The sequence below is a fragment of the Schistocerca cancellata genome, chromosome 7, assembly GCF_023864275.1.
Source record: "Schistocerca cancellata isolate TAMUIC-IGC-003103 chromosome 7, iqSchCanc2.1, whole genome shotgun sequence".
Taxonomy (NCBI): domain Eukaryota; kingdom Metazoa; phylum Arthropoda; class Insecta; order Orthoptera; family Acrididae; genus Schistocerca; species Schistocerca cancellata.
Window position 1 is genome coordinate 265,893,838 of NC_064632.1, and position 8,416 is coordinate 265,902,253.

The window sequence follows — 8,416 nt, forward strand, 5'->3', positions numbered from 1 at the left end:
AGGTGTAAGTCAACTACCCTGGCCAGCAAGATCTCCGGATCTGTCCCCCATTGAGCATGTTTGGGACTGGATGAAGCGTCGTCTCACGCGGTCTGCACGTCCAGCACGAACGCTGGTTGAACTGAGGCGCCAGGTGGAAATGGCATGGCAAGCCGTTCCACAGGACTACATCCAGCATCTCTACGATCGTCTCCATGGGAGAATAGCAGCCTGCATTGGTGCGAAAGGTGGATATACACTGTACTAGTGCCGACATTGTGCATGCTCTGTTGCCTGTGTCTATGTGCCTGTGGTTCTGTCAGTGTGATCATGTGATGTATCTGACCCCAGGAATGTGTCAATAAAGTTTGCCCTTCCTGGGACAATGAATTCACGGTGTTCTTATTTCAATTTCCAGGAGTGTAGTTAAGACTAACCGGCCATTGTCCTTCTTCTTCTGTGCTGGATGTACACGCATTGCTCGACCTCTTACGGGACTCGGTAAGATTGTCTACCGTGAGTAATGAGTGTAATGCGCAAGGGCACTATTAATGTAGTGTGTGGACGTTAAGTTGGGAATGTGGGCTCACGGGGAGCGGGCAAGGGATAAATCCCTGCAGTCGCACTTTTCTCTGTGCACTCGGTGGCTCAGATGGTTAGAGCGTTTGCCATGTAAGCAGGAGATCCCGGGATCGAGTCCCGGTCGGGGCACACATTTTCAACTGTCCCCGTTGATGTAAATCAACGCCTGTCGACAGCTTAGGGTCTTGATTCAATTATCATTTCATGCTTTTAATAGCTTCAACTATGAAAAGCTGTCTCAAAACGTGACAGAAAATCCAAAGATATTCTGCTTGCATGTAAAGTACACCAGCGGCAAGACACAATCAGTACCTTCACTGCGCGATACAAATCGTAATATTACCGATGACAGCCCCACTGAAGCGGAAACTCCTTCACCAAAGAACATGAAGTAAATATGCTGGAATACGAATCGAGGAAAACTGTTAACATGAGTATCTTAGAAGTAGCTAGCCTTCGTGCAGTGAAGCAGTTTACATTACTTAACAAAGGCAAGTCTTCTGATCCATAAACCACTTAGGTTCTTTTCAAAGTATACTAATGCAATAACAATAATTGTGTGTTCTCTTTTTAATGGTTGCATGTGAGGCAATATTTTATTTTTGGCGGAACCTAATTGCAGAGAAGTTTCATATTTTTTCATTTCAGTAAACTGTGTAGGAAGAATAGGCACAGAGATCTCATTCACCTGAAAGTTTGTGAATTAAGGGTAAACGTTCCACTGTGTAAGAGTGGTCAATTGTAGAAAAAATTGCTCTGTGGTTTTACCAAGGAGATAGACAACTGAGAGAACCAAAAGTCCAAAGAGTTTCTAACACTCTTGATTACAATTAACGTGAAATTGACTTCACAAATGTCGGCAGTTGGTAAACTGCCTGACGGTGGGTATTAAAGTTTCTATAGTGGATAACAATAATACTGCCCTTTTTGATTCAATGCATCCTATTGATAATAAATGATGACGCCCAGAATATTCAATTACTCAATTAATTAGTTAATTCTAGAACTGAACAACAAAGTACGACGGATAACGCAATGGGTTGGAAAGCAACCAAACGAGGTAGCATTTGCACCACTGCCTGAGACAATAAATTACGACATCTGTTCATAATTTATTTGTTGACTGATTTATATTACTTCAGGGGATGAAGCTATTCGGGATTGTACTATTAGATGAGGTCACGTGATTAAGATTACCAGCGTCAACACTGACGTTGATTTTCATAAATTATACAATTTATTGTGGCACTTGGCCCAGATTCAGTGGAGAACAAAGCAGTAACATGCCATCTGCTGAGGACGCTCTGTATGTAAAGATAAGTTGGTCTCGTACATTATTATGGAATAGACTGGGAGAAAAATGGTTTTGCTTCCGGGATTAAATTGATTCTCACTCGTAAGTTCCATTCTTGTGCCAATCATACACTGGCTAATGGCTACTGTTTCTAATAATGATCCAAACAACGGGGCCACTGGAAGGCTGAATAGCTTTGGCAGGAATAATCATTGCGTAACTTGAGCATGAAATTGAGAAAGTGGGGGTGAAGCAGACCAAAACTCACTTGATAATACACATATAAATAATGTCATCCTAGCAAATCCGTCACACTGTTACATGCTTAGCCTACTTGAAATTCTACGAGATCAGTCTGCAGCGACCACGCAGCCAGCTCCTCATCAGTGGAAGTCAATGCCAGAGATACGTATCCACCATGTGCGATTGATCTTGGATTAACAGCAAAATTTCACAAGTAAGACACGCAAAAAATTTGTTCTGGATTTGGGCAAGAACTTCCTGTGTTGTGCCATCAACATGTGAATGATTGGAAGTCAGTGGCACAATTACTCATTATGTTATATCCTTCTTGCATTAACAGCAACACTTCACACGCATCACTCGCAGATCCTGTCCTTAACCCCTTAACTAACGTGTTGTGGTCTTCAGTCCTGAGACTGGTTTGATGCAGCTCTCCATGCTACTCTATCCTGTGCAAGCTTCTTCATCTCCCAGTACCTACTGCATCCTACATCCTTCTGAATCTGCTTAGTGTATTCATGTCTTGGTCTCCCCCTACGATTTTTACCCTCCACGCTGCCCTCCAATACTAAATTGGTGATCCCTTGATGCCTCAGAACATGTCCTACCAACCGATCCCTTCTTCTGGTCAAGTTGTGCCACAAACTTCTCTACTCCCCAATCCTATTCAATACTTCTTCATTAGTTACGTGATCTACCCATCTAATCTTCAGCATTCTTCTGTAGCACACTAACGTAGGAAGCATCTAATTCTTTCTCCGTAAAGTAATAGTCACGCTGCATCATGGATACAATGACCAGCAGCGAAAGACATATAAAATTAAATAATTCGACACACACGAATACTTAGTTAATTCACACTGTTCACTCGGTTAAAATGATAACTTGAAACCAACACACGAAGGTGCCTATTCTTTGTTTTCATAAATGATAGAGAACATGAGTTACCTTGAAACGAAATAAGCTAGCGGAACAACCACTCCTACCTCAATATAAATAGTGGAAACTTAAGGTCACGATAAATCCTTTCAGTTCTCTGTAGGCAAACACAAAACAGGTAGGCTCAAACTATGTATGTTGCCTAATGTTTCACAAATACTTATTTTATTTACTAGGTAACACGATGAAAGTGCACATTCGAAATTACGTAAATCTGAAGGCGTTAACACAGAATTCCTACAAACTCTTACACTATCTGACCAAAAGTATCAGGACACCTGTCAGTAGATATTAATATAGAGTGTGTCTACCCTTCGGCTTTATTACGGATCTAAGCCTGCTGGGCTCCATTTTAATCAAGTGTCTGAATTTCTGTCGAGAAATTACAGCCCTCTCTCCAAACGAGCCGAAAGCAGAGAAACGTGGGGTCTGGAAAGAAGTCGACTTTCTAACTCGTCCCAAAGGTGTTGCATGGGCTTTAGCTCAGGGCTCTGGCATATCAAGGCATTTTACGAATGTTATTCTGCACAAATCATTGCTTCACAGATACTGCTTTATGACAGAGTGCGTTGTCGGACTGAAGAAACAATAAACGTATCCGAATTGCTCGTCCACTACACACAGTACACAACGCTGGAAATGGATTGATACGCTTCCTGATTTAGCGTTTTGTTAAACACAATAAGAGTAGAACATCTTCACCAAAGATACGACACAGAATAATAAGGCGATGAAAATTAGAAAATTTTACTAGAACTCCAACTTGCTACAAGCAAAGTGTGGTGTTACCAGAGGCAGGGACAGAACCAGGAAATAAGCAGTATGTCGCAAGTGGGTCACGCCTCAGCACATTACAACACTGCACAATGGGAGGATAAGCACAGCAGAAAATAGCAAGGGACAGAAACCAACTGAAGCGTGGCAAGCATATTCGTTAGCTCGTAAGAGATGTCGAAAGAAACTGTACCTATTTCATAAAAACTAGCATCAGTGAAGCTACAAAACAGTTATGATCCTATTAAGCATATGTAGCACAACAGGAAGGACACATGCGGTCATTATGAACCGAGCATCACGTTAGCTCCCTTTAAATACTCGAGCTCTCCGGCTCTCAAAGAGTTCATCGTTGGGATTTATGGCGTTCACTGTAATAGCACTCGATTCCATGATTAGGATACTGTCTATGTCCTAGATACTCTAGATGAGTCTAAGAAACAGCCAAAGATGGACCTGACATGACGGTCTTTGTCTCATGAACTTCAAACTGTTCGCCGCCTACCATTCCTGGTGGAGAAACTGACTTCCAACAGCACCACATTACGGAGTGCTGGCAGCGCCCAACTTCATCGCGGGAACTGGCAGCAGGGTCCGGTGAGGTGCACATTCCTGTGCAACACTTAAAGGCGCCTCCGGGTGCTTAAAGCCACGTGGCAGATAGGAAGGAGATCGACTGACCACGCAGCTCTCGACAACACCATCGAGATTCGAGTGTCAACATAGAATTCAGAATGAAATCGAGCACACTCCAGCACTACAGGTCACTCGTGCTGGACCATAGCGGCGCCGGTAGCATGCCGCGGCGAGAGCTCACTCACTCTTCGCCTGCGCCTGCAGACGAGAAGCTGACTCGGCAGCCGTCAGCGAGAATCCAACACTCAGCTGAATAATGGCATCGGCTACAAGGCCGGTGTGGAACAGTAAGACTGTAAACATGGTTAATAAATAATTGAACTTCGACAATGTTTTACTAGCGTCAGAGACGCTTCACAGGCTCCCAACTGCTATCCTGACTTCATGCAGAGGTGTCACCTCTATACTACGAAATATACTCTGTGACGGTACAAACACCCGTTAGTAGATGAACAGGTCTAGTATGCAAGGATTGCCTTGTGGAGAGCCAGCGCGCGACATGGTGCGCGATTTGCGGAAGTACGTGGCACGTCCGCCCGAGATCTCCAACGGTCCGTGGGATGTCTCCGCCGCCGGCCGGCCACGTGGCCCGCAGCTTGGGGCATTGTTTGGTTTCTCGCGCATTACACGAAAACTATGCAACTTACGGTGAAAAGCGATGCGGCAGTGGATTATGGTCGGCAATATGCACCTTCTAAAAGATCGATCTTTATTTTAAGTGACGAGACGCAAAAGTTATAGTAACCTCAAAGTCGGTTAATGGCCCTGAGCACTATGGGACTTAACTGCTGTGGTCATCAGTCCCCTAGAACTTAGAACTACTTAAACCTAACGAACCTAAGAACATCACACACATCCATGCCAAAGGCAGGATTCGAACCTGCGACCATAGCAGTCGCGCCAAAATCGGTTAATATCACGATACTGAATGATTACTAAAAATAACAGCTTACAGGGATGAACGAGCACTCATTAAAAACGTTTCATCATAGAGGATGAGTGCCGTAGTCATATGTTAAGATTCATAAATGATTAAGCCCGCCGGCCGGAGTGGCCGTGCGGTTCTAGGCGCTACAGTCTGGAGCCGAGTGACCGCTACGGTCGCAGGTTCGAATCCTGCCTCGGGCATGGATGTGTGTGATGTCTTTAGTTTAGTCAGGTTGAATTAGTTCTAAGTTCTAGGCGACTGATGACCTCAGAAGGTAAGTCGCATAGTGCTCAGAGCCATTTGAACCATTTTTAATAAAGCCCATAAAGAACAATAAACAAAGTTTGATGGAAAATTGTTTATAAAATTCAGTAGAAAATTTATGACGTAAACAACGGCACCATATAATATTTTGGGTGGCATAACACTTATTGTAAACTAGTTAAGTTATACTATACACTTTACTTGCAAAAGTTTTCATTGTTTGCAAATTATTATTCACTTTTATCGCGCATAATTAATTAATTATTATAGACATGAAGATTTTGAGAAGTGAAATGTGTAGATTGTTATAGATTACGTCTGAAAACGGTGCTATATGCAGTTCAATGTTACAACTTTGCAGCACAGATGTAAACAAACAAATTTGCGCTAAGTGGCGAAATTTTGCAAAAACTAAAACTTTATTTACGGGCGATAGAATAATCCTAGGAGTTAATGTAACGTAGTAAATCAGATGTACTTTTTTAGCGCGGTTCCGATGATGTACTTATTTCTGTGAAGGGATGTATGTATCAAAATTTGTAACCTTAACTGGTGAGATTGGTACCTGCATAACCACGTTTTTTTTTAAAAATAGAGGTGGAGTCCCTCCACGCTCACATCGGCACGATGGCCAACTCAAATGGTCTACTGCCATCTCTGCATAAGGGTTAGTATTCACTAAAGTGAGGTGTCGCAGGATGTGGGTACTGCGATGTTTGCGTACGTCTGGTTAGGATTAACCATTAATACGTGCTCATCTGGAGATAGATTGGCCGAAATCTGACGAAGGGTAGCGGTTTGAAGGGCAGAGGAAAAAAAGTGCCAAGGCAAGAGCCAAGGGAAAAAAACCTCTGCGAAAGTTAGGTCGGGCGGCAAGAGCAGTAGCGGTTGTCTTGCTGCCTGCGATAGGTCGTGCAAGGATAGGCTTTGTTAGTAGTGGGTATCATGCATGTCGATACCTTGACGATGTGCGTTTGTGCTGCTCGGCGGCTGGCGCTGGGTGCTGGTACAGAGTCCTCGTTCAGAGTCAGCAACCTGCAACAGTTAGGTTTGTTATCGATCTTGTGTCCGATAGGTCATATATCGGAGCCACAGTGTGAGGGAATGTTGGTAGATTGTTTGTGCGTTTGTGGGCGAGCTCGTCGGTGTCCCTGCTGTGGTCTATTGGTCGGCTCTAATAGCAGCTGGTAGCTGCCAGTCAGTGTTGCTGATATGCAGGGGCTTGCCAACGTTTGTCGCTGTTTGCGTATGTTAGTTTACCATAGGTGGCTATGCCCTAGCTAGCAGTGTCTTTGGTCGCTTGTGCTTCCACCTGTGGTTGTGATCGTAGTTTCCTAGAGTGAGGATGAAAGGATTGTTCGAGTGAGTCGAGTTCCTGTATAGTCGTGTGGCGTGTTTTTTGAATACTTCCTTGAGGGTATCAAGGCGGTATTCATGGTGAAGATCCACGGTGCGTGTGTAGCGTGGAGCGTTGCTAATGATTCGTAGCACCTTGTTCTGTACGATCTGCAGGCGGCGCAGTCGTGTAGGAGCTGCATATCCCCAGACGGGAGCTGCGTACGTCATCAGAGGTCTAATGTCATGTATAAGGACCTCGACACCTAGGGGGTGGACATCCGAGCCTATATAAGCGAGCGGCCCTCTTGGCCAGGGGTCAGTCGTTGGTCAGTCGGTCGGCAGTTGGGGAGCCGGTGGGAAGAGAGCAGTTTAGTGAACTGGAAGTGCTACGATTATTTGTGTGAGTAGGAATTACGAGCTATAAATCGGCGTAAGTGAACATGTGGCGATCTGTGATTTCGCGCCAAAACTGCTAGAAGAAAGAGGACAGTGGGACTTGCGGTTCTGTTCGAATTGAGTAATTTTCGTTTATAGCAGCCTACATTACTGCTATTGGGGGCTCGGAGTCAAATTAATATTAAAGTAAAACTGTAAACCGTCTCACCAGTGCTAATTTCATTGTGTGAAAGGAAAGGACAACGCCAATAAATAGTGATGGAACTGTGTCGTGGAAAACTGATTTTGCTATAATAATCGCCTAATTTTGTTCCCTAGCATAAACTGTACTCATGAATATTAATTTAAAATCTATAACTAATGCGCGGGTGTGGAACAGTGTACTAATGCACCAAGTGTGAAATTAATCACCTGAGATTTGTGTGAGAGCCAAAATTTACACTAACATTTTTTAACGAACGTTTGTATATGCACATTCGTGAGAACTCTTCAGTCGCACTTTATTCACCGCCCCGTCGCAACTCCCATACCATAACACCACATCCTCCGTACTTCTCTGTTGCCAACAGCCGGCCGTGGTGGTCTAGCGGTTAAGGCGCTCAGTCTGGAACCGCGCGACTTCTACGGTCGCAGGTTCGAATCCTGCCTCGGGCATGGAGGTGTGTGATGTCCTTGGGTTGGTTAGGTTTAAGTAGTTCTAAGTTCTAGGGAACTGATGACCACAGATGTTAAGTCCCATAGTGCTCAGAGCCATTTGAACCATTTGTTGCCAATACGTATAATTCTCCAGGCATTTTCTCTAGGCATTCGCCAAACCAAAACCCTTCCATTGGATTGCCTCAAGTCACAGCGTGGTTCATCACTCCATATCGCTGTCCAGTGGCGTTGCTGTTAACTTCACCTCAAGCGTCACTTGGAACTGACTACAGAATTATGTCAATTATGGGATTCGCCCCCTTCCTCCCCCATGAACCATGGACCTTGCCGTTTGTGGGGAGGCTTGCCTGCCTCAGCGATACAGATAGCCGTACCGTAGGTACAAT

At 44.3% G+C, this 8,416-nt stretch overlaps 1 non-coding gene across 1 annotated transcript; it reads left to right on the forward strand.

The window, feature by feature from the left end:
- Positions 1-615: 615 nt before the first annotated feature.
- Positions 616-690, forward strand: Trnat-ugu (transfer RNA threonine (anticodon UGU)). The gene has a single exon. It is a non-coding gene; the product is annotated as a tRNA-Thr (tRNA).
- The last annotated feature ends 7,726 nt before the right edge of the window (positions 691-8,416 follow it).